Consider the following 27,203-nt stretch of genomic DNA (forward strand, 5'->3'; position numbering starts at 1 on the left):
CCTCCGGCACAGAGTCCAGCCCTGTGGCTCAGAAGGGTAGGGAAAGGAAGAGGATGGCAGCAGTGATAGGGGTCTCTATAGTTAGAGGTCAGACAGGTGATTCTGTGGACGAAGAAAGGAAACACGGATGGTAGTTTGCCTCCCACATGCCAGGGTCCAGGATGTTTCTGATCGTGTCGAAGATATCCTGAAGTGGGAAGGAGAACAGCCAGAGATCGTGGTACATATTGCTACCAACAATATGGGCAGAAAAAGAGAGGAGGTCCTGAAAGCAGACTACAGGGAGTTAGGAAGGAAGTTGAGAAGCAGGACCACAAAGGTAGTAATCTCGAGATTACTGCCTGTGCCACGCGACAGTGAGTATAGGAATAGAGTGAGGTGGAGGATAAATGCGTGGCTGAGGGATTGGAGCAGGGGGCAGGGATTCGGATTTCTGGATCTTTGGGACCTCTTTTGGGGCAGGTGTGATCTGTACAAAAAGAATGGGTTGTACTTGAATCCCAGGGGGACCAATATCCTGGCGGGGAGGTTTGCTAAGACTATTGGGGAGAGTTTAAACTAGGATTGCTGGGGGGTGGGAACCAAACAGGAGAGACGGTTGGCTCACAAGTCTTCTTCTTCTTCGGCTACCCATCGATTTTGATGTTGACTGAGGCCTGGGCAAGGTTGTATGGAAGACCAGAAGTTGCCTATGCTGCAAGTGTCCCCTCTCCACGCCACTGATGTTGTCCAAGGGAAAGGCATTAGGACCCATACAGCTTGGCACCGGTGTCGTCGCAGAGCAATGTGTGATTAAGTGCCTTGCTCAAGGACACAACACACTGCCTCAGCTGAGGCTCGAACTCACGACCTTCAGATCACTAGACTGACGCCTTACCCACTTGGCCACATGCCACACGACATAAAGAAAGAAAGCTTGTAGACACAAATAAAGAAAGATTGGAGACAGTGTGAGAGGGAGGAGGTGCAGGTGATCAAGAAAGGGTGCACTCAGACCAATGGTTTGAGATGTCTCTATTTTAATGCAAGGAATATTATGAACAAAGCTGATGAGCTTAGAGCATGGATCAGTACTTGGAGCTATAATGTTGTGGCTGGTGTCTAGTGGTGTGCCTCAGGGATCTGTACTGGGTCCAATGTTGTTTGTCATATGTATTAATGATCTGGATGATGGGGTGGTAAATTGGATTAGTAAGTATGCAGATAATACTAAGATAGGTGGAGTTGTGGATAATGTAGTGGGTTTTCAAAGCTTGCAGACAGAATTAGGCCAGTTAGAAGAGTGGGTTGAAAGATGGCAGATGAAGTTTAATGCTGATAAATGTGAGGTGCTACATTTTGGTAGGACTAATCAAAATAGGGCATACATGGTAAATGGTAGGGCATTGAAGAATGCAGTAGAACAGAGGGATCTGGGAATAATGGTGCATAGTTCCCTGAAGGTGGAATTATAGGAAAGATGTCAATAAAATTGAGAGAATACAGTGGAGATTTACCAAAATGTTGCCTGGGTTTCATCTCTTAAGTTACAGAGAAAGGTTGAACAAGTTAGGTCTTTATTCTTTGGAGCATAGAAGGTTAAGGGGGGAACTTGATAGAGGTATTTAAAATTATGAGGGGGATAGATAGAGTTGACGTGGATAGGCTTTTTCCATTGAGAGTGGGGGAGATTCAAGCAAGAGGACATGAGTTGAGAGTTAAAGGGCAAAAGTTTAGGGGTAACATGAGGGGGAACTTCTCTACTCAGAGAGTGGTAGCTGTGTGGAACGAGTTTCCAGAAGAAGTGGTTGAGGCAGGTTCAATGTTGTCATTTAAAGATAGATAGGTAGATATACTTTATTGATCCCGAGGGAAATTGGGTTTCATTACAGCCGCACCAACCAAGAATAGAACATAAATATAGCAATACAAAAACCACAAACAATCAAACAACAAAATGCACAACTATGCCAGATCGAAAAAAGTCCAGGACCAGCCTATTGGCTCAGGGTGTCTGACCCTCCACGGGAGGAGCTGCACGTTCGATGGCCACAGGCAGGAACGACCTCCCGTGCCGCCCAGTGTTGTATCACGGTGGAATGTGGCTGAAGTCCAACAGTAAAAAGTTCAATATCCAGTCTACAAACATGTTCCTCAATCGTAATATGACCCAATTGCACCATCTGTTGTTAATCAGAACAGTAAGCACCCAACTCCTTTACGCTTACCGCTCTCAGTGCACTTCTGGTCAGTTAAATTGAATAGATATATGGACAGGAAAGGAATGGAGGGTTATGGGCTGAGTGCAGGTTGGTGGGACCAGGTGAGGCTAAGAGTTTGGAATGGACTAGAACGGCTCAGATGGCCTGTTTCCGTGCTGTAATTGTTATATGGTTATAGGGCTATATGCCATCGGTGGTTGGGAAATTGTTGGAGTCGATTGCCAAGGATGAGGTTACGGAGTACCTGGAGGCATATAGAACTTAGAACATAGAATGGTACAGCACAGTACAGGCCCTTCGGCCCACAATGTTGTGCCGACCCTTAAACCCTGCCTCCCATATAAGCCCCTACCTTAAATTCCTCCATATACCTGTCCAGTAGTCTCTTAAACTTCACTAGTGTATCTGCCTCCACCACTGACTCAGGCAGTGCATTCCACGCATCAACCTCTCTCTGAGTAAAAAACCTTCCTCTAATATCCCTCTTGAACTTCCCACCCCATTACCTTAAAGCCATGTCCTCTTGTATTGAGCAGTGGTGCCCTGGGGAAGAGGCGCTGGCAATCCACTCTATCTATTCCTCTTATTATCTTGTATACCTCTATCATGTCTCCTCTCATCCTCCTTCTCTCCAAAGAGTAAAGCCCTAGCTCCCTTAATCTCTGATCATAATGCATACTCTCTAAACCAGGCAGCATTCTGGTAAATCTCCTCTGTACCCTTTCCTTCCTATAGTACAGTACTCCAAGTGTGGCCTAACCAGAGTTTTATAGAGCTGCATCATTACATCATGACTCATAAACTCTATCACTCGACTATTGAAAGCTAACACCCCATAAGCTTTCTTAACTACCCTATCGACCTGTGAGGCAACTTTCAGGGATCTGTGGACATGTACCCCCAGGTCCCTCTGCTCCTCCACACTACCAAGTATCCTGCCATTCACTTTGTACTCTGCCTTGGAGTTTGTCCTTCAAAGTGTACCACCTCACACTTCTCTGGGTTGAACTCCATCTGCCACTTCTCAGCCCACTTCTGCATCCTATCAATGTCTCTCTGCAATCTTTGACAATCCTCTACACTATCTACAACACCACCAACCTTTGTGTCATCTGTAAACTTACCAACCCACCCTTCTACCCCCACATCCAGGTCGTTAATAAAAAATCACAAAAAGTAGAGGTCCCAGAACAGATCCTTGTGGGACACCACTAGTCACAATCCTCCAGTATGAATGTACTCCCTCCACTATGACCCTCTACCTTCTGCGGGCAAGCCAATTCTGAATCCACCTGACCAAACTTCCCTGGATCGCACGCCTTCTGATTTTCTGAATAAGCCTACCGTGTGGAACCTTGTCAAATACCTTAATAAAATCCATATAGATCACATCCACTGCACTACCCTCATCTATATGCCTCGTCACCTCCTCAAAGAACTCCATCAGGCTTGTTAGACACGATCTGCCCTTCACAAAGCCATGCTGACTGTCCCTGATCAGACCATGATTCTCTAAGTGCCCAGAGATCCTATCTCTAAGAATCTTTTCCAACAGCTTTCCCACCACAGATGTAAGGATCACTGGTCTATAATTACCCGGACTATCCCTACTACCTTTTTTGAACAAGGGGACAACATTCGCCTCCCTTCAATCCTCCGGTACCATTCCTGCGGAAAACGAGGACATAAAGATCCTAGCCGGAGGCTCAGCAATCTCTTCCCTCGCCTCGTGGAGCAGCCTGGGGAATATTCCGTCAGGCCCCGGGGACTTATCCATCCTAATGTATTTTAACAACTCCAACACCTCCTCTCCCTTAATATCAACATGTTCCAGAACATCAACCTCACTCATATTGTCCTCACCATCATCAAGTTCCCTCTCATTGGTGAATACCAAAGAGAAGTATTCATTGAGGACCTCACTCACTTCCACAGCCTCCAGGCACATCTTCCCACCTTTATCTCTAATCGGTCCTACCTTCACTCCTGTCATCCTTTTTTCCTTCAAATAAATGAAGAATGCCTTGGGGTTTTCCTTTACCCTGCTCACCAAGGTCTTCTCATGCCCCCTTCTGGCTCTTCTCAGCCCCTTCTTAAGCTCCTTTCTTGCTTCCCTATATTCCTCGATAGGCCCATCTGATCCTTGCTTCCTAAACCTCATGTATGCTGCCTTCTTCCACCTGACTGGATTTTCCACCTCACTTGTCACCCATGGTTCCTTCACCCTACCATTCTTTATCTTCCTCACTGGGACAAATTTATCCCTAACATCCTGCAAGAGATCTCTAAACATCGACCACATGTCCATAGTACATTTCCGTGCAAAAGCATCATCCCAATTCACACCCGCTAGTCTTATAGCCTCATAATTTGCCCTTCCCCAATTAAAAATTTTCCTGTCCTCTCTGATTCTATCCTTTTCCATGATAATGCTAAAGGCCAGGGAGCGGTGGTCACTGTCCCCCAGATGCTCACCCACTGAGGGATCTGTGACCTGACCTGGTTCATTACCTAATACTACATCTAGTATGGCATTCCCCATAGTTTGCCTGTCCACATACTGTGACAGGAATCCGTCCTGGACACACTTAACAAACTCTGCCCCATCTAAACCCTTGGAACTAATCAGGTGCCAATCAATATTAGGGAAGTTAAAGTCACCCATGATAACATCCCTGTTATTTTTGCACTTTTCCAAAATCTGCCTCCCAATCTGCCCCTCTGTATCTCTGCTGCTAGCAGGGGGACTATAGAATACCCCCAGTAGAGTAACTGCTCCCTTCCTGTTCCTGACTTCCACCCATACTGACTCAAAAGAGGATCCAGCTACATTACCCACCCTTTCTCAAGCTGTAATTGTATCCCTGACCAGTAATGACACCCCTCCTCCCCTTTTCCCCCCTCTATCCCTTTTAAAGCATTGAAATCCAAGAATATTGAGAATCCTTTCCTGCCCTGGTGCTAGCCAAGTTTCTGTAATGGCCACAACATCATAATTCCATGTACGTATCCAAGCTTTCAGTTCATCACCTTTGTTCTTGATGCTTCTTGCATTGAGGTGCACACATTTCAGCCCTTCTACCTTACCATCTTCACACCATTTATTCTGCTTCTCTTTCCTCAAAGCCTCTCTATATGTTAGATCTGGCTTTACTCCATGCACTTCTTTCACTGCTCTATCGCTCCGGGTCCCATCCCCCTTGCAAATTAGTTTAAACCCTCCCGAACCATGCTAGCAAACCTACCTGCCAGGGTATTGCTCCCCCTCGAGTTCAGGTGCAACCCATCCAATCTGTACGGGTCCCACCTTCCCCAGAAGAGATCCTAATGATCCAAAAATCTAAAACCCTGCTCCCTGCACCAACTCCTCAGCCACGCATTCAACTGCCATCTCCTCCAATTCTTACCATCACTGTCACGTAGCACTGGCAGCAATCCTGAGAACGCCACCCTTGAGGTCCTGTTCTTCAGCCTTTTGCCTAGTTCCCGCATCTCACGCTTCAGGACCTCATCCCTCTTCCTGCCTATGTCGTTGGTACCAACATGTATCACGACTTCTGGTTGCTTTCCCTCTCGTACCAGGATGTTGTGCACCCGGTCAGAGACATCCCGGACCCTGGCACCTGGGAGGCAACAAACCATGCGGGTGCCCTTCTCACGTCCACAAAATCTCCTGTCTGCTCCCCTGACTATAGAGTCCCCAATGACGACAGCTCCCCTCTTTTCCGTCCCACCCTTCTGCACCACAGGGTCAGACTCAGTGCCCGAGGCCCTGCCACCGTGACTCACACCTGGTCGGTCGTCCCCGCCAACAGTATCCAGGACGGTAAACTTATTATTCAGGGGAATGGCTACAGGGGTGCTCTGCACTACCTGTCTGCTCACCTTTGCTTTCCCCCCTCTGACTGTCACCCAACGACCTGCTTCCAACAGCCTAGGTGTGACTACCTCCTGTAGCTCTCATCTATGACTGCCTCATTCTCCCTTATGAGTCGAAGGTCACCCAGCTACTGCTCCAGATTCCTTACACGGTCTTCCAGATCGCCCAACCGTATGCACTTCTGGCAGATGTGACTCTGCAGGAGAGGGGCGTTCCCCCAAGACTGCCACATCTCACATGAGAGGCACATCACCGTCTCAGGAGGCATTGTAAAGACTAACTGCGAGCAAGTTTGTCCCCCGCCTCTTCTTGTCGAATCCTCTCCATTCAAAGCCTCAAAGCTCCACTCCTTCACTGGCCCACTCACTCAATGGCCACCTTCCACAGCAGCTCGGCAGAACTCAGCATGGTTTCCTCAAAGGAAAATCCTGCCTGACAAACCTATTGCAAATTTTTGAGGAAATTACAAGTAGGCTAGACAAGGGAGATGCAGTGGATATTGTATATTTGGATTTTCAGAAGGCCTTTGACAAGGTGCTGCACATGAGGCTACTTAACAAGATAAGACCCATGGAATTATGGGAAAGTTACATACGTGGATAGAGCATTGGCTGATTGGCAGGAAACAGAGAGTGGGAATAAAGGGATTCTATTCTGGTTGGCTGCCGGTTACCAGTGATGTTCCACAGGGGTCCGTGTTGGGGCCGCTTATTATTACGTTGTACATCAACGATTTGGATTATGGAATAGATGGCTTTGTGGCTGTTTGCTGATGATACAAAGATAGGTGGAGGGGCCGGTAGTGCTGAGGAAACAGAAAGTCTGCAGAGTGACTTGGAAGAATGGACAAAGAAGTGGCAAATGAAATACAATGTTGGAAAATGTATGGTCATGCACTTTGGTAGAAGAAATAAATGGGCAGACTATTATTTAAATGGGGAGAGAATTCAAAGTTTTGAGATGCAACGGGACTTGGGAGTCCTTGTGTAGGATACCCTTAACCTCCAGGTTGAGTTGGTGGTGAAGAAGGTGAATGCAATGTTGGCATTCATTTCTAGAGGAATAAAGTACAGGGGCAGGGATGTGATGCTGAGGCTCTATAAGGCACTGGTAAGACCTCACTTGGAGTACTGTGGGCAGTCTTGGTCTCCTTATTTAAGAAAAGATGTGCTGACGTTGGAGGGGGTTCAGAGCAGATTCACTAGAATGATTCTGGGAATGAGAGGGTTAACATATGAGGAACGTTTGACCGCTCTTGGACTGTACTCCTTGGAGTTTAGAAGAATGAGAGGGGACCTGATAGAAACATTTCGAATGTTGAAAGGCATGGACAGAGTGGATGTGGCAAAGTTGTTTCCCATGATGGGGGAGTCTAGTACGAGAGGGCATGACTTAAGGATTGAAGGGCGCCCATTCAGAACAGAAATGTGAAGAAATTTTTTTTAGCCAGAGAGTGGTGAATCTATGGAATTTGTTGCCACGGGCAGCAGTGGAGGCCAAGTCATTGGGTGTATTTAAGGCAGAGATTGATAGGTATCTGAGTAGCCAGGGCATCAAAGGCTATAGTGAGAAGGCAGAGGAGTGTGACTAAATGGGAGAATGGATCAGCTCATGATAAAATGGCAGAGCAGACTCGATGGGCCGGATGGCCGACTTTGTCTTCTGGTCTTATGGTCTTATGGAACTGAGAGGATGGCAGCAATAAAAGGGGACTCTATAGTTAGGGGGACAGATAGGTGATTCTGTAGATGTGAAAAAGAAACAGGGATGGTAGTTTGCCTCTGAAGTGCCAGTGTTGGTGATGTTTCTGAACATGTCCACAATATCCTGAAAAGGGAGTTTGAGCAGCCAGAATTCGTGGCACATATTGGTACCAATGACATAGGTAGAAAAAGGGAGGAGGTCCTAAAAACAAAATACAGGGAGTTCGAAAGGAAGCTGAGAAGTAGGACTCAAGGTTAGTCATATGACGGTGAGGATAGGAATAGAATGAGGTGGCAGATAAATGCGTGGCTGAAAGATTGGAGCAGGGAGCAGGGGGCAGGGATTCAGAATTCTGGATAATTGCGACCTCTTCTGGGTCAGGTGGGACCTGTACAAAATGGATGAATTGCACATGAATCCAAGAGGGACCGCTATTCTTGCCGGCAGGTTTACTAGATCTGTTGGGAGTGATTTAAACTAATAAACTAATAAAGTCAGCATTGTATCTGCAAAGGGAAATCTTGACTAACAAACCTGTTAGAGTTCTTTGAGGATGTAATGAGCAGGGTGGACAAAGGAGAGGAATGGATGTCATTTATTTGGATTTTCAGAAAGCATTTGATAATATGCTACTCATGAAGCTGCTTAACAAGATAAAATCCTTTGGCATTACAGGAAAGGTACTGGCATGGATTGAGCAATGGCTGACAGGCAGGAAGCAGTGAATGGGAATAAAAGGGGCCTTTTCTCGCTGGTTGCCCGTGACTAGTGGAGTTCCTCAGAGATTCGTATTGGGACAGCTGCTTTGCATATTGTTTGTCAATGATTTAGATAATAGAGTTGATGGCTTTGTGGCAAAGTTTGCAGATGATACGAAGATAGGTGGAGGGGTAGGTAGTGCTGAGGAAGCAATGTGATTGCAGCAGGACTTAGACAAGTTGGAAGATTGGGCAAAAAAGTGTCAGATGGAATACAGTGTTCGGAAACGTATGATAATGCATTTTGGTAAAAGAAACAAAATTACAGACTATAATCCAAATGGGAGAAGGTTCAAACATCAGAGCTTCAGAGAGACTTAGGAGTCCTTGTGCAAGACTCTTAGGAGGTTAGTTTACAGGTCGAGTCTGTGGTTAAGAAAGCAAATTCAATGTTGGCATTTATTTCAAGGGGAACAGAATATACAAGCAAGGAGATAATGCTGAGGCTTTATAAAACACTAGTCAGGTTGTACTTGGAGTATTATTAACAGTTTTGGGCCCCACATCTCAGAAAGGATGTGTTTTCATTTGGAGAGAGTCCAGAGGAGGTTCACGAGGATGATTCTGTGAATAAAGGAGTTAAGATATAAGGAGCATTTGGCAGCTATGGGCCAGTACTTACTGGAATGTAGAAGAATGTGTGGGGATCTTATTAAAAGCTACTGAATGTTAAGGTGAATGTGGGGAGGATGTTTCCTATGGTGGGGGTATCCAGAACTAGAGGGCACAGCCTCAAGATTGGGTGGGGGTGACCTTTTAGAAAAGAGGCATGGAGGAATTTTTTAGCCACAGAGTAGTAAATCTGTGGAATGCTCTGCTACCAGCTGTGGTGGAGGCCAAGTCTGTGAGTATATATAAAGCAGAAGTTGATCATTTCCTGATCGGTCAGGGCATCAAAGGATATGGTGAGAAGGCAGTTGTATGGGTTTCAGTGGGATCCAGGATCAGCCATGATGGAAACAGGAGGAAATCTGCAGATGCTGGAATTTCAAGCAACACACATAAAACTTGCTGGTGCACCTCTTCCTATAGATGCTGCCTGGCCTGCTGCATTCACCAGCAACTTTTATGTGTGTCAGCTATGATGGAATGGCAGAGCAGACTTAATGGACGGAATGGCCTAATTCTGCTCCCATGTCTAATGGTCTTATGATTCCTTGATGCCTACAACATCATACTTGCTAGTCTGCAACTGTGCTGCAAGTTCATTTACTTTATTCAGTATACTGCACACATTCAGATACAATACTTCAGTCCTGTGTTCAGCCTTTTCAATTTTGTTACACCATACTCAACCTTTTGATTCCTAACTTTGTCTGAGGTCTTGCCAACATCTGCCTCCACAACCAATCCATGAAATGTTCTGGCATACTGGTTCCAATTCCCCTGCAACTCTAATTTTAACTGCATCATGCATCATTAACAAAGCTTGGATATTAGCATCCTCCATTTCAGGTGCAATCCACCCTTCTGTACAGGTCCCACCTTCCCTGGAAGGGAGTTCAATGAACCAAAAATCATATACCCCCTATCCTAGGCCAGCTCCTCAGCCACATACTGAACTGTATAATAATCTCACTTCAATGGTTCAGTGGTTGGTAAATTGATGGAACAGATCCTGAGAGGCAGGAGTTATGAACATTTGGAGAGGTATAATATGATTAGGAATAGTCAGCATGGTTTTGTCAAAGGCAGGTCGTGCCTTACGAGCCTGTTTGTATTTTTTGAGGATGTGACTAAACACATTGATGAACGTAAAACAGTAGATGTAGTGTATATGGATTTCAGGAAGGCATTTGATAAGGTACAATGCAAGGCTTATTGAGAAAGTAAGGAGGCATGGGATCCAAGGGGACATTGCTTTGTGGATCCAGAACTGGCTTGCCCACAGAAGGCAAAGAGTGGTTGTAGGTGGGTCATATTCTGCATGGAGGCCGGTGACCAGTGGTGTGCCTCAGGGATCTGTTCTGGGACCCCTACTCTTCATGATTTTTATCAATGACCTGGATGAGGAAGTGGAGGGATGGGTTAGTAAATTTGCTGATGACACAAAGGTTGGGGGTGTTGTGGATAATGTGGAGGGCTGTTGAAGGTTACAGCTGGATATTGATAGGATGCAAAACTGGGCTGAGAAGTGGCAGATGGAGTTCAACCCAGATAAGGGTGCGGTGGTTCATTTTGGTAGGTCAAATATGATGGCAGAATATAGTATTAATGGTAAGACTCTTGGCAGTGTGGAGGATCAGAGGGATCTTGGGGTCCAAGTCCATAGGAAACTCAAAGCTGCTGTTCAGGTTGACTCTGTGGTTAAGAAGGCATACAGTGCATTGGCCTTACTCAACAATGGGATTGAGTTTAGGAGCTGAGAGGTAATGTTACAGTTATGTAGGATCCTGGTCAGACCCCACTTGGAGTACTGTGCTCAGTTCTGGTCACCTGACTACAGGAAGGATGTGGAAACTATAGAAAGGGTGCAGAGGAGATTTACAAGGATGTTGCCTGGATTGGGGATCATGCCATATGAGAATAGGCTGAGTGAACTCAGTCTTTTCTCCTTGGAGCGGCAGAGGATGAGAGGTGACCTGATAGAGGTGATTAAGATGATGATGTGGGTAGTCAGAGGTTTTTTCCCAGGGCTGAAATGGCTAGCACGAGAGGGCATAATTTTAAGGTTTATTGTTTAAAGGAACATAGTTTTTACTATGGATGTCCAATCCTTATACACCTCCATTCCCCATCAAGGAGGCCTCAAAGCCCTCCGCTACTTCCTGGATAATAGACCTCACCAGTTCCCCACCACCACTACCCTCCTCCGGTTGGCGGAACTGGTTCTCACACTTAATAACTTCTCTTTTGGCTCTTCCCACTTTCTTCAGACTAAGGGTGTAGCTGTGGGAACTCGCATGGGCCCCAGATATGACTGCCTCTTCGTTGGTTATGTGGAACAGTCTGTGCTCCAAACCTATTCTGGTACTGCTCCCCAACTTTTTCTTCAGTACATTGACGACTACATTGGTGCTGCTTCCTGCACCCATGCTGAGCTTGTCAATTTCATCGACTTTACTTCAAACTTCCACCCAGCCCTCAAATCTTGGTCAGCCCAGCCCTTGGTCTATCTCGGACACTTCTCTCCCCTTTCTCGATGTCTCGGTCTCCATCTCTGGAGACAGACTGTCCACTGACTCTCATAACTACCTCGACTATACCTCTTCCCACCCTGCCACATGCAAAAATGTCATTCCCTATTCACAGTTCCTCCATCTCCACCGCATCTGCTCCCAGGATGAGGCTTTCCGTTCCAGGACATCTCAAATATCCTCTTTCTTTAAGGATTGTGGTTTCCCTTCTACCGTCATCAATGATGCCCTCACCTGCATCTCCTCCATTTCCCGCATTTCGGCCCTCACCCCATCCTCTCACCACCACAACAGGGACAGAGTTCCCCTTGTCCTCACCTACCACCCCACCAGCCTCCGGATCCAGCACTTTATCATCTGCAAGTTCCGCCACCTTCAACAGGACCCCACCACTAAGCACATCTTTCCCTCTCCACCCCCTCCGCTTTCCGCAGGAATCGGTCCCTCCGCGACTCCCTTATCCACACGTCCATCCCCACGGATCTCCCACCTGGCACTTATCCCTGTAGGCGTAAGTGCTACACCTGTCCCTACACCTGATCTCTTGCAACCATTCAGGGCCCCAAACAGTCCTTCCAGGTGAGGCAACACTTCACTTGTGAGTCTGTTGGGGTCATCTATTGCATCCGGTGCTCCCGGTGCGGCCTTCTCTACATTGGTGAAACCCGACGCAGATTGGGGGACCGCTTCGTCGAGCACCTACGTTCTGTCCGCCACAACAGACAGGATCTCCCAGTAGCCACCCACTTCAACTCTGCTTCCCACTCCCATTCAGATATGTCCATACATGGCCTCCTCTACTGCCACGATGAGGCTAAACTCAGGTTGGAGGAGCAACACCTCATATACCGTCTAGGTAGTCTCCAGCCCCTTGGTATGAACATAGAATTCTCCAACTTCTGGTAATTCCCTCCCCCTCCCTTCCTCTGTCCCTATTTCACTCTGCCTCCTCCCCCAGCTGCCTATCACCTCCCTCATGGTTCCGCCTCCTTCTACTACCCATTGTTTTCCCGCCTATCACCTCTATGCTTCCCCTCCCCCACCCCTTTGTCTTTCAAAAAACTGATTTTTCAACTGAACCCACCAGCTTTCTCCTTCCAACCCTCCCCCACCTTCTTTATAGGGCCTCTGCCCCTTCCCTCTTCAGTCCTGACGAAGGGTTCCGGCCCGAAACGTCGACTCATCCTTTCCACTGATGCTGCCCGACCTGCTGAGTTCCTCCAGCGTGTTGTGTGTATAGTTTTAAGGTGCTCAGAAGTAGGTATAGAGGAGATATCAAGGGTAAGTTTTTTACGCAGAGAGTGGTGAGAGTGTGGAATGGGCTGCTGGCGACGGTGGTGGAGGCGGATACGACAGGGTCTTTTAAGAAACTGCTGGATAAGTACATTGAGCTTAGAAAAATAGAGGGCTATGCGTAACCCTAGGTAATTTCTAAAGTAAGTACATGTTCGACACAGCATTGTGGGATGAAGGGCCTGTATTGTGCTGTAGGTTTTCTATTTTTCAATGTTTCTAATCTTCCTATTTCTGGCCTCACTAGCACATGGTATGGATAACAATCCTGAGATCACAACCCTTGAGGTCCTGCCCTTTAATTTAGCACCTACTCCTTGAACTTCCTATGAAGAACCTCGTCACTGTCCTGCCCGTGACATTGGTACCAACATGGACCACGACCTCCGGCTGATCACACTCCCATTTTAGAACGTTGAGGACTTGATCTGAGATATCCCAGACCTTGGCACCCAGGATGCAACATTCCATCCGGGAACATTGTTCTCACTTTCAGAACCTCCTGTCTATTCCCTAATTATCACCACAGCGTGCTTCTTCTTCCCCTTCCTGTCTGAGTCACAAAGGCAGTGTCAGTGATGGCGACCCAACCACTGTCACTTTCCTCTGTTAGTCCATTCCCTTCCCCAACTGCATCCAAAGAGATTTACCTATTGTTGAGAGGAATGGCTATACTCTGCACTGACTTCTTAACCCCTTTCCCCTTCCTGACTGTCACTCAAGTTCCTTGTATCCTGCACCTTGAGTGTCACTATCTCTCTATATGTGCCATCTGTCATAGCCTGGATGGTGAGGTCATTGATGATGGATGCTACCTTCTTGTGGAAGTGCTCTGTGTAAATGTAGATGCTCAATGGTGGGGAGGACTTCTTTGCTTAATACATATGTACATATACATGAATAAACAGTTATAATGCAGTATGTCAAATCTCTATTGGTGTTCTACTTAATTATTTACTTTCCCAACTCATTTGTGCTTTTCTCTTTGCAGGATCAGACGTCACTCTGTCACCACCCACACCCGAGGATACCCCTTCTGCATTGTTATCCCCAGAGAGCTCCTCGTTCCTCACCAATTCTCAGTCTCCACACAGCTTCACAGTTCAACCGATTCCGCACCGCAAGGATTTACTGAATATTTCTTCTGTCCCCAGTGGCTTCATTTGGCCAACTGCAAGTGAACTCCATGCCCCCACCAGTTCAGTGCAGGTGAGGTCTGTAGAAGTGCAACCTCACAGTGAGGATCTGGATTCCGGTGCTCAGGCTGAAGAGCTGGACAGGGAGCAGGCATTAAATAGCAAACCTTCTACATCAGAGTCACTGGGCAGTCTGGCATTACCAACAACTCCTCTGGCTGAAAACTTAGTCCAAGAGCTTGTGGGCTGTCCAGGCTGCCAGAAACCTGAAGGAATCTCAGAAGAGGAGCCATTCACCCAGGCAAGTTTGGATCTGATAAAAGGGGCAGAGGGAAGTGGAGAGACTTCCAGACCCATGCGAGGGAGCAGCACGCTGAAAGAGAAACAGGATGCTAAGTTGTTTAGGTATGAAGAAGCCACTGACTTCCCAGCCCAGGGAACAGAAGGAAGCACCGACCAGAAGAAGCAACTATGGTCTGAACAGCATACCATCCCTGCCCAACATCTCTTGACAACTAATGAACCTTCTAAACTACCCACAGGATATATTCATGACCTTAACAATGATTCTTCTGAGAACTTTCCCATTGTTGAATCTCCAGATGTTTCCATCACATCGTCCAACTTAGACTCCACAAATCACTTCTTGTCTGATCTTCCTTCCTTGACTCCTCCCCTGGATCATCGTGATTCTGGTGTTGAAATGGCCACATTATATTATTGGGATGAAATGACCCCTGAGTTGGAACAGGAGAATGAATTTCGATTGACCACAGTCTCTCCTAAGGTACAAACCATATTAGTGAAAGAAGAAGACATGGCCAAGCAAACTATCTCCAGTCCAGACTTCATTTCAGAATCATACCTAACTGTCTTCACTAACACCTCTGACTCAGACTCCGGCCAAGACATTAGTCTGTCACCCCTTGTACTTGGGGAGGACAGAAAGGACTGCAAACTGGGATATCTGAAGCAGAACAAAACCTGTAAATCCATCTGTGACTTGGCCCCAAATTACTGCTACAATGGTGGACAATGCTTTGTCATGGAAGATGTTGGAGCAATTTGCAGGTAGGTGGCACATTGTTTCAGAGGTAGGTTTGGGTATGCAAGCTCCATTCCAATGCAGGCTTTGTGTGACTCCTATCAAACAGTTTGGGTGAGGAAAATTAGCTTTTCTTTTGGTTTTAAGTTTCAGCTATGACTGAATAGGAGAAGCTAAAGTCAGATGTATCAGTATTATAGTGGAGTAAGGGGAATTACAGAGGCGTGAGAGTGGAGTAGGCCAGCATTGATTGGAAAAGAACACTGGCAGGGATGACGGCAGAGCAGCAATGGCTGGAATTTCTCAAAGCAATTCAGAAGGCACAGGATCTATACATCTCAAAGAGGAAGAAGTATTGTAAAGGTAAGGTGACACGACCATGACTAACAAGAGAAGTCAAAGCCAACATAAAAGCCAAAGAGAGCACATATAATAGAGCAAAAATTAGTGGAAAATTAGAGGATTGGAAAACCAACAGAAGGCAACCAAAAAATGTCATTAAGAAGGTAAAGATAGAATACGAAAGTAAGCTAGCCAATAATATTAAAGAAGATACCACAAGTTTCTCTAAATAAATAGTGCAAAAAAAGAGGTGAGAGCAGATATCAAACCATTGGAAAATGATACTGTAGAGTAGTAATGGGGGACAACAAAATGGCGAACGAACTGAATATGTATTTTGCATCAAACTTCACTGTGGAAGACACTAGCAGTATGGTAGAAGTTCCAGGTGTCAGGGGTCATGAAGTGTGCGAAGTTACCATAACGAGAGAGAAGATTCTTGGAAAACTGAAAGGTCGGAAGGTAGATAGGTCACCTGGACCTGATGATGTACACCGCAGAGTTCTGAAAGAGGTGGCAAAAGTGATCATGGAGGCATTAGTAGAAACATAGAAACATAGAAAACCTACAGCACAATACAGGCTCTTGTTGTGCTGAACATGTACTTACTTAGAAATTATCTAAGGTTACCCATAGCCCTCTATTTTTCAAGTAATGATCTTTCAAGAACCACTGGATTCTGGAATGGTTCTGGAGGACTGGAAACTTGCAAATGTCATACCACACTTCAAGAAGGGAGCGAGCCAGAAGAAAGGAAACTATAGACCAGTTAGTCTGACCTGAGTGGTTGGGAAGATATTGGAGTCAATTATTAAGGATGGGGTCCCAGGGTATTTGGACACACATGATAAAATAGGTAGTAGTCAGCATGGTTTCCTCAAGGGAGAATTTCGCCTGACAAATCTATTGGAATTATTTGAAGAACGAACAAGCAGGATAGACAAAAGAGAATCGATTGATGTTGTATACTTGGATTTTCAGCAGGCCTTTGACAAGTTGCCACACACGAGGCTGCTTAACAAGCTATGAGCTCATGGATTTACAGGAAAGATTCGAGCATCGGCAAAGCAGTAGTTGATTGGCAGAAGGCAAAGAAAGTGAGTTTATCCTGGCTGGCTGCCGGTGATGAATGTGTTACATAGGGGTCTGCGTTGGGACCAATTATTTTTACGTTACGTTATGTACATCAAGTTGGTTAAGTCTCCGGGACCGGACAAGATGTACCCCAGGCTACTATGGGAGGTGAGGGAGGAGATTGCTGAACCTCTGGCAAAGATATTTGCATCATCAATGGGGACGGGGGAGGTTCCAGAGGATTAGGGGGTTGCAGATGTTTTCCCTTATTCAAGAAAGAGAGTAGAGATAGCCCAGGAAATTATAGACCAGTGAGTCTTACTTCAGTGGTTGATAAGTTGATGGAAAAGATCCTGAGAGGCAGGATTTATGAACATTTGGAGAGGCTTAATATGATTAGGAATAGTCATATGGCTTTGCCAAAGGCAGGTTGTGCCTTACGAGCCTGATTTAATTTTTTGAGGATGTGACTAAACACATTGAAGAAGACAGAGCAGTAGATGTAGTGTATATGGATTTCAGCAAGGCATTTGACGATGTACCCCATGCAAGGCTTATTGAGAAAGTAAGGAGGCATGGGATCCAAGGGGACATTGCTTTGTGGATCCAGAATTGGCTTGCCCACGAGTGGTTCTAGATGGATCATATTCTGCATGGGGGTTGGTGACCAGTGGTGTGCCTCAGGGATCTGTTCTGGGACCCCTTCTCTTCGTGATTTTTATAAATGACCTGGATGAAGAAGTAGAGGGATGGGTTAGTAAATTTGCTGATGACACAAAGGGTGGAAGTGTTGTGGATAGTGTGGGGGGCTGTCAGAGGTTACAGCAGGACATCGGTAGGATGCAAAACTGGGCTGAGAAGTGGCAGATGGACTTCAACCCAGATAAGTGTGAGGTGGTTCATTTTGGTAGGTCAGATATGACGGCAGAATATAGTATTAATGGTAAGACTCTTGGCAGTGTGGAGGATCAGAGGGATCTTGAGGTTCGAGTTCACAGGACACTCAAAGCTGCTGCGCACGTTGACTCTGTGGCTAAGAAGGCATACGGTGCATTGGCCTTCATCAACCATGGGATTGAGTTTAAGAGCCGAGAGGTAATGTTACAGCTATATAGGACCCTGGTCAGACCTCACTTGGAGTACTGTGCTCAGTTCTGGTCGCCTCATTACAGGAAGGATATGGAAATTATATGAGGGGTGATTGATAAGTTCGTGGCCTAAGGTAGAAGGAGTCAATTTTAAAAAACCTGGCACATTTGTTTTTCAACATAGTCCCCTCCTACATTTATACACTTAGTCCAGTGGTTTCTACTATAAGCCTACTGACTCTCACAGCTATCTGGACTATTCCTCTTCTCACCCTGTCTCTTGCAAAAATGCCATCCCCTTCTCACAATTCCTCCGTCTCTGCCGCATCTGCTCTCAGGATGAGGCTTTTCATTCTAGGACGAGGGAGATGTCTTCCTTTTTTAAAGAAAGGGGCTTCCCTTCCTCCACTATCAACTCTGCTCTTAAACGCATCTCCCCCATTTCACGTACATCTGCTCTCACTCCATCCTCCCGCCACCCCACAAAGAATAGGGTTCCCCTGGTCCTCACCTACCACCCCACCAGCCTCCGGGTCCAACATATTATTCTCCATAACTTCCGCCACCTCCAACGGGATCCCACCACTAAGCATATCTTTCCCTCCCCCACTCTCTCTGCATTCCGCAAGGATCACTCCCTACGCGACTCCCTTGTCCATTCGTCCCCCGCATCTCTCCCCACTGATCTCCCTCCTGGCACTTATCCGTGTAAGCGGAACAAGTGCTACACATGCCCTTACACTTCCTCCCTTACCACCATTCAGGACCCCAAACAGTCCTTCCAGGTGAGGCAACACTTCACCTGTGAGTCGGCCGGGGTGATATACTGCGTCCGGTGCTCCCGATGTGGCCTTTTATATATTAGTGAGACCCGACGCAGACTGGGAGATCGTTTTGCTGAACACCTATGCTCTGTCCGCCAGAGAAAGCAGGATCTCCCAGTGGCCACACATTTTAATTCCACATCCCAATCCCATTCCCATTCTGGTATGTGTATCCACGGCCTCCTCTACTGTAAAGATGAAGCCACACTCAGGTTGGAGGAACAACACCTTATATTCCGTCTGGGTAGCCTCCAATCTGATGGCATGAACATCGACTTCTCTAACTTCCTTCCGCTAATGCCCACCTCCCCCTCATACCCCATCTGTTACTTATTTTTATACACACATTCTTTCTCTCACTCTCCTTTTTCTCCCTCTGTCCCTCTGAATATACCCCTTGCCCATCCTCTGGGTCCCCCCCCCTTGTCTTTCTTCCCGGACTTCCTGTCCCATGATCCTCTCATATCCCTTTTGCCTATCACCTGTCCAGCTCTTGGCTCCATCCCTCCCCCTCCTGTCTTCTCCTATCATTTTGGATCTCCCCCTCCCCCTCCAACTTTCAAATCCCTTACTCACTCTTCCTTCAGTTAGTCCTGACGAAGGATCTCGGCCTGAAACGTCGACTGTACCTCTTCCTAGAGATGCTGCCTGGCCTGCTGCATTCACCAGCAACTTTGATGTGTGTTGGTTGTGGAGCATACTTCTTTGTAGAAGTCGGTGCCTTGGACCTCCAGGTAGTCCACAGCAGGGGTGATTGATAAGTTTGTGGCTGAAGGTAGAAGGAGATGAATTATACAGCTCTTGTTACATGCACGTGCAGTTCAACTCTTTGAGTGATAATGCAGAAAGTTTGAAGTTAATAACACATCTCCTTCTACCTTAGGCCACAAACTTATCAATCACCCCTGCTGTGGACCACTTCTACAAAGAAGGGATCTGTATTCTCCACGGCCGCTGGACTAAATGTGTACATGTAGGAGGGGACTATGTCGAAAAATAAATGTGCTAGTTTTTCTAAAATTGACTCCTTCTACCTCAGGCCACGGACTTATCAATCACCCCTCATATTTTTTAAATGGTGAGGAAATTCATAAAACTGAGATGCAAAGGGACTTGGAAGTTGATGTGCATAATTCTCTAAAGGTTGATTTGCAGGTGGAGTATGTGGTGAGGAAGGTAAACACAATGTTAGGATTTATTGCAAGATAATATAAAAACAAGGATGTAATGTAAAATGTAACAGCTTATAAAACACTGTTGGGACCTCAATTGGAGTATTATGAGCTGTTTTGAGCACTTTCTCTTAGGAAAGATGAGCTGACACTGGAGAGGGTTCAAAGAAAGTGCACGAAAATGATTCCAGTATTGAATTATCATATGAAGAGCGTTTGATGGCTATAGGCCTGTATTGACTAGAATTCAAAAGAACGAGGGGTGACCTAATTGAAACCTGTCTCATCATGAAAGGCCTTGATGGAGTGGATGTGAGAGGATGTTTCCTGTGGGGGAGAGTCTAGCACCAGGGAATACAGCCCCTGAATAGAGGAGTGTCCTTTTTCAAAAGTAGATGAGGATGAATTTCTTTAGCCAGAGGGTGGTGAGTCAGCAGAATTTGTTTGTCAAAGGCGGCTGTGGAGGCCATCTTTATATAGAAATAAGGATGAGTTGATAGATTCTTAATTAGTCAGGGCATGATAGATATGGGTAGAAGGGAGGAGATCGGGGCTGAGAGGGGAAATGGATCAGCCATGATGAAATGGCGGAGCAGACTCAATGGGCCAAATGGCCTAATTCTGCTCCTGTATCTTGTGATCTTATGGGTGACGAGGTCCTGCCTCGGGTGAGTTCAGGGAGTTAGGTGCTACATTAAAGGACAGGACCTCCACGGCCGTGCTCTCAGAATTGTTACTTATGCCACGTGCAGGTGAGGCCAGTAATCAAGTTCAAGTTCAAGTTTAATTATCACTCAACCAATCACGATCACTCACGAGTACAGCCAAATGAAACAGTGATACTCTGGGGCCAAGGCGGAAAGCACAGTGCCAACAGTCACACACAGCTCAAGGCACATAGCACATATCAGATACCATCACACACAACATGAACTGATCACTCAGCATAGGTCTGTGCTGCAGAAGGGAAAGAGGGAGAAGAGGGGGACAGAAACATAGAACATTGAAACATAGAAAACCTACAGCACATTACAGGCCCTTCAGCCCACAAAGCTGTGCCGAACATGTCCTTACCTGAAAAATTACCCAGGGTTACCCATAGCCCCTATTTTTCTGAGCTCCATATACCTGTCCAGGAGCCTCTGAAGGGACCCTGTCGTATCCACCTCCACCGTTGCCGGCAGCCCATTCCACGCACTCACCACTCTCTGTAAAAAACTTACCTCTGATATCTCCTCTGTACCTACCTCCAAGCACCTTGAAACTGTGCCCTCTTGTGCTAGCCATTACCACCCTGGGAAAAAGCCTCTGACTGTCCACATGATCAATGCCTCTCATCAGTAGTGATAGGGTACACAACAGTTAGGGGAACAGACAAGAGACAGGAACAGGACACCTGATGGTATGTTGCCTCCCAGGTGCAAGGGTCAGGGATGCCTCGGATCACGTCCACAGCATTTTGGAGAGGGAGGGTGGTCAGCCAGATGTCTTGGTACATATTGGTACCAATGACATAGGACAGATAAGCAAAGAGGTTCTGAAAAGAGAATTTAGAGAGCTAGGTAGAAAGCTGAGAAGCAGGACCTCCTTGGTAGTAATTTCTGGATTGCTGCCTGTGCCACGCACCAGTGAGGGTAGAAACAGGAGGATTTGGCAAATTAACGCGTGGCCAAGAAACTGGTGCGGGGGGAAGGGCTTGGATCACTGAGATCACTTCTGGGGGAGGTATAATCTGTTCAAAAGTGATGGGTTGCACCTGAATCCACAGGGAACCAATATTCTCGTGGGCAGGTTTGTTAGAGCTGCTGGGAAGAGTTTAAACTAATCTGTCATGGGGTGGGAACTGGCGTGAAGGAACTCAGGATAGGATTGATGGTAAAAATGCAAAGATAGTGTGCAGTCAGACTGTTAGGAAGGGCAGGCAGATGACAGGACATAATTACAGACAGCAAGGTGAGTATCAGAGTCTCTGTCTAAATGTGCAGTGTGCAATTTATAGTAATTTATAATAAATAGTATGTACAACAGGACATTCAATATAACATTAAAATACAATTGTATCATCATGAATTAATCAGTCTGATGGCCAGGTGGAAGAAGCTGTCCTGAAGCCTGTTGGTCCTGGCTTTTATGCTGCGGTACCGTTTCCCGGATGGTAGCAGCTGGAATAGAACATGGTTGGGGTGACTTGGGTCTCCAATGATCCTTCGGGCCCTTTTTACACACCTGTCTTTGTGTGTGTGTGTGTATGTGTGTATACCTGTGTCAGTGAGTGTCTGTGTGAGTGAGATCATGTGTGTCTGTGTGCCTGTGTCAGTCTGTGTGTGTCTGTGTTTGTGTGTGTGTGTGTGTGTGTATATGTGTGCGCGCGCGCGCAGTGAGTGTTTCTGTGTGTGTGTGTGTGTGTGTTTGTGCGTGTGCCTGTGTCACTGAGTGTCTGTGTGTGTGAGTCCGTGTGTGTGTCTCTGTGTGTGGGTTCCTGTTAGTGTTTTTCTGTCTGTGTATCTGTATGTGTGTGCGTGTGTGTGTGTGTGTGTCTGTGTCTGTGTGACTGCATCTGTGTGTGTATGTGTTTCAGTGATTTTTGTGTATCGTCTGTGTGTTTCTGTGTACGTGCGTGTCTGTGCATGTCTCTATGTATCTGTGCACCTGCGTGTGTGTGTGTGTATGTGTCTGCATGTGGTGTGTCAATATGTGTGTGTCTGTGTGCGTGCTTCTCTGTGTGAGCGTGTGGATGTCTATGTTTGTGTGTGTGTGTGTGTGTGTGTCTTTGTGAGAGAGCACATGTGGGTGCCACTCCGTCCATGTGTGCTTTGTCTCTGTTGTGTGCATCTGTGTCTTTCTGTTGGTGTATGTGTGTGTGCGCATGTCTGTGTATGTATTTATTTATGTGGTATATGTGTGGGGTGTGTCTGTGTTTGTGTGTGTGGTTTGTCTGTGTGCGCATCTCTGTGTCCGTGTTTGTGTGTTTTAATCTAGGAGTGTGTGTGTGTGTGTGTGTGTGTGTGTGTTTCTTTGTGTGGTGTGTCTGTGTGTGCATTTCTGTGGTCTGTGGGTGTGACTGTGTGTGTGTGTGTGTGTGTGTGTGTGTGTGTGTGTGTGTGTGTGTGTGTGTTTGCCTGTGTGTATGTGTGTGTTTGTGGGGGTGTGTGTATGGCTATGTGTGTGTCTGTGTCAGTGTGTGTGCCTGTGTGTCACCGTATGTGTGTGCGTGTCTGTGGAATCCGCCAGTCTCCAGTGCCCCAAGATCCTAAGACTCCAAAGGCGAGCCAAACTCTTAGGCTGAGCCCTTGGCGTGCCGAACAATAGCCAGCTGTGAAACCCCGAGAACGGGTCCCATTCCCGCAAAGAACCGTAGTCAACGTGTAACTCCAGGTCAGGGTCTTCAAAAGAACCTTGAAAGGGAAAAATAGAGATATTAGCTGTTATCTATTCATAGAATAGTACAGCACAGTACAGGCCCTTTGGCCCACAATGTTGTGCCAACCCTCAAACCCTGCCTCCCATATAAGCCCCCACCTTAGATTCCTCCATATACCTGTCTAGTAGTCTCTTAAACTTCACTAGTGTATCTGCCTCCACCACTGACTCAGGCAGTGCATTCCACGCACCAACCACTCTCTGAGTGAAAAACCTTCCTCTAATATCCCCCTTGAACTTCCCACCCCTTAACTTAAAGCCATGTCCTCTTGTATTGAGCAGTGGTGCCCTGAGGAAGAGGCGCTGGCTATCCACTCTATCTATTCCTCTTACTATCTTGTACACCTCTATCATGTCTCCTCTCATCCTCCTTCTCTCCAAAGAGGAAAGCCCTAGCTCCCTTAATCTCTGATCATAATACATACTTTCTAAACCAGGCATCATCCTGGTAAATCTCCTCTGTACCCTTTCCAATGCTTCCACATCCTTCCTATAGTGAGGTGACCAGAACTGGACACAGTACTCCAAGTGTGGCTTAACCAGAGTTTTATAGAGCTGCATCATTACATCGCGACTCTTAAACTCTATCCCTCGACTTATGAAAGCTAATGCCCCATAAGCTTTCTTAACTACCCTATCCACCTGTGAGGCAACTTTCAGGGATCTGTGGACATGTACCCCCAGATCCCTCTGCTCCTCCACACTACCAAGTATCCTGCCATTTACTTTGTACTCTGCCTTGGAGTTTGTCCTTCCAAAGTGTACCACCTCACACTTCTCCGGGTTGAACTCCATCTGCCACTTCTCAGCCCACTTCTGCATCCCATCAATGTCTCTCATATTAGAGATGGAAATAGAGCTGTTTCCAAAGATGCAGGCAAAGCTGTTTAGAGCCATCTTCTCTTTGCTCCGCCCCTCGATCACACACACACACACACACACACACACACACACACACACACACACACACAGAAACACCCATACACACACGGACACACAGAAACACACTCACAGACATGCACACAGACACACACACGCACACAGAAACACCCATACACACACGGACACACAGAAACACACTCACAGACATGCACACAGACACACACACGCACACAGAAACACCCATACACACACGGACACACAGAAACACACTCACAGACATGCACACAGACACACACACGCACACAGAAACACCCATACACACACGGACACACAGAAACACACTCACAGACATGCACACAGACACACACACACGCACACAGAAACATCCATACACACACGGACACACAGAAACACACTCACAGACATGCGCGCGTGCGCGCGCACACACACACACACACACACACACACACACACACACACACACACACACATACACACACATACACGGACACATAGGCACAAAAAACACGCAGAGACGCAGAAAACCTACAGCGCCTCGATGTGTGTGTCTGTGTCTGTCTTTATGTGTTTGTGTGTATCTCTTTGTCTGTATGAGTGTGTGGGCACCTGTGTTCGTGTCTGTTTGCGTCTGTGTCATGCTATATGTGCGTGTGTGTGTGTGTGTGTCTGTGTGTGTGCTTCTGTGTGCGCATGTCTGTGTGGTGTGACTATGTTGTGTCTATGTGGCTATGTGTGTGTGAATGTGTCTGTATCTCTGTGCCTATGTGTTTGTCTGTGTGCGTGTTCATGTTTGTGTGCATGTCTGTGAGTGTGTTTCTGTGTGTCCATGTGTGTGTATCTGCCTTTCTATGTGTGTCTGACTGCATGTGTATAGAAACATAGAAAACCTACAGCATAATACAGGCCCTTCAGCCCCACAATGCTGCACCGAACAAGTACTTACTTCAGAAATTACCTAGGGTTACCCATAGCCCTCTACTTTTCTAAGCTCCATGTACCTATCCAAGAGTCTCTTAAAAGACCCTGCTGTATCCATTGCCGGCAGCCCATTCCATGCACTCACCACTCTCTGTGTAAAAAAATTACCCCTGACATGCTCTCTGTACCTACTTCCAAGCATCTTAAAACTGTGCCCTCTCGTGTTAGCCATTTCAACCCTGGGGAAAAGCCTCTGACTATCCACACGATCAATGCCTCTCATCATCTTATACACCTCTATTGGGTCACCTCTCATCTTCCATTGCTCCAAGGAGAAAAGGCCGAGTTCACTCAACCTATTCTCATAAGGCATGCTCCCTAATCCAAGCAACATCCTTGTAAATCTCCTCTGCACCCTTTCTATGGTTTCTACATCCTTCCTATAGTGAGGCGACCAGAACTGAGCACAGTGCTCCAAGTGGGGTCTGACCAGGGTCCTATATAGCTACAACATTACCTCTCGGCTCCTAAACTCAATCGCACGATTGCTGAAGGCCAATGCACCGTATGCCTTCTTAACCACAGAGTCAACCTGTGCAGCAGCTTTGAGTGTCCTGTTGACTCGGACCCCAAGATCCCTCTGATCCTCCACACCACCAAGAGATTGTCATCATATTTGACCAACCATAATGAACCACCTTACACTTATCTGGGTTGAACTCCATCTGCCACTTCTCAGCACAGTTTTGTATCCTATCAATGTCCCGCTGTAGCCTCTGACAGCCCTCCACACTATCCACAATACCCCCAACCTTTGTGTTATCAGCAAATTTACTAACCCATCCCTCCACTTCCTCATCCAGGTCATATATAAAAGTCACGAAGAGTAGGGGTCCCAGAACAGATTGCTGAGGCACACCACAGGTCACTGGCCTCCATGCAGAATATGACCCGTCTACAACCACTCTTTGTCTTATGTGGGCAAGCCAGATCTGGATCCACAAAGCAATGTCCCCTTGGATCCCGTGCCTCCTTACTTTCTCAACAGGCCTTGCATGGGGTATCTTGTCAAATGTCTTGCTGAAATCCATATACTCTACATCTACTGCTCTACCATCATCAATATGTTTAGTCACATCCTCAAAAAATTCATTCAGTCTCGTAAGGCATGACCTGCCTTTGACAAAGCCATGCTGACTATTCCTAATCATATTATGCCTCTCCAAATGTTCATAAAACCTGCCCCTCAGGATCTTCTCCATCAAATTACCAACCACTGAAGTAAGACTCACTTGTCTATAATTTCCTGGGCTATTCCCACTCCCTTTCTTTTATAATGGAACAACATCCGAAATCCTCCAATCTTCCAGAAGTTTTGGGCCCCTCATCTTAGAAAAGATGTGCGGGCACTGGAGAGGGTCCAGAGGAGGTTCACAAGGGTGATTCTGGGAATGAAGGGGTTATCATACGAGGACTTTTTGTTGGCTGTGGGTTTGTACTCACTGGAATTTAGAAGGGTGAGAGGGGATCTCATTGAAACCTTTTGAATAGACAGAGTAGATGTGGAAGGAATGTCTCTCATGGCAAGGGAGTGAAGGACAAGCGGGCACCTCGGGATAGAGGGTGGGGAATTTGTGGAATTTATTACCATAGGCAGCTGTGGAGGTCAGGTCATTTAGGGTATTTAAGGCAGAGCTTGATAGATTCTTGATTGCACATGGCATCAGATGTTTTGGGGAGAAGGCTGGGAGAGGGTTTAAAGAGGGGAAAAAAGGAGTAACCATGGTGGAACTGACCGATGGGCTGACTGGCCTAATTCTGCTCCTATGTCTTATGGTCATAAATGTTTGAGTTTTCTCCCCATTTAGATAATAGTCTGCATTATTGTTCCTTTTACCAAAATGCGTTATCATACATTTCCCAACACTGTATTGCATCTGCCACTTTCTTGCCCACTTGTGCAATTTGTCTAAGTCCTACTGCAATCACATTGCTTCCTCAGCACTCCCTATCCTTCCACCTATCTTTGTATCATCTGAAAACTTTGCCACAAAGCCATTATCAAAATCATTGACAAACAATGTGAAAAGTAATGATCCCAACACTGACCCCTGAAGAACACCACTAGTCACTGGCAGCCAACCAGAAAAGTCTCTCTTCATTCCCACTCGCTGCCTCCTGTCTGTGAGCCATTCCTCTATCCATGCCAGTATCTTGCTGTAATGCCATAGGATTTTATCTTGGAAGCAGGCTCATGTGTGGCACCTTATCAAATGCCTTCTGAAAACTCAGGTAAATGACATCTCCC

The sequence above is a fragment of the Mobula birostris genome, chromosome 1 (genome assembly GCF_030028105.1).
Source record: "Mobula birostris isolate sMobBir1 chromosome 1, sMobBir1.hap1, whole genome shotgun sequence".
Taxonomy (NCBI): Eukaryota; Metazoa; Chordata; class Chondrichthyes; order Myliobatiformes; family Myliobatidae; genus Mobula; species Mobula birostris.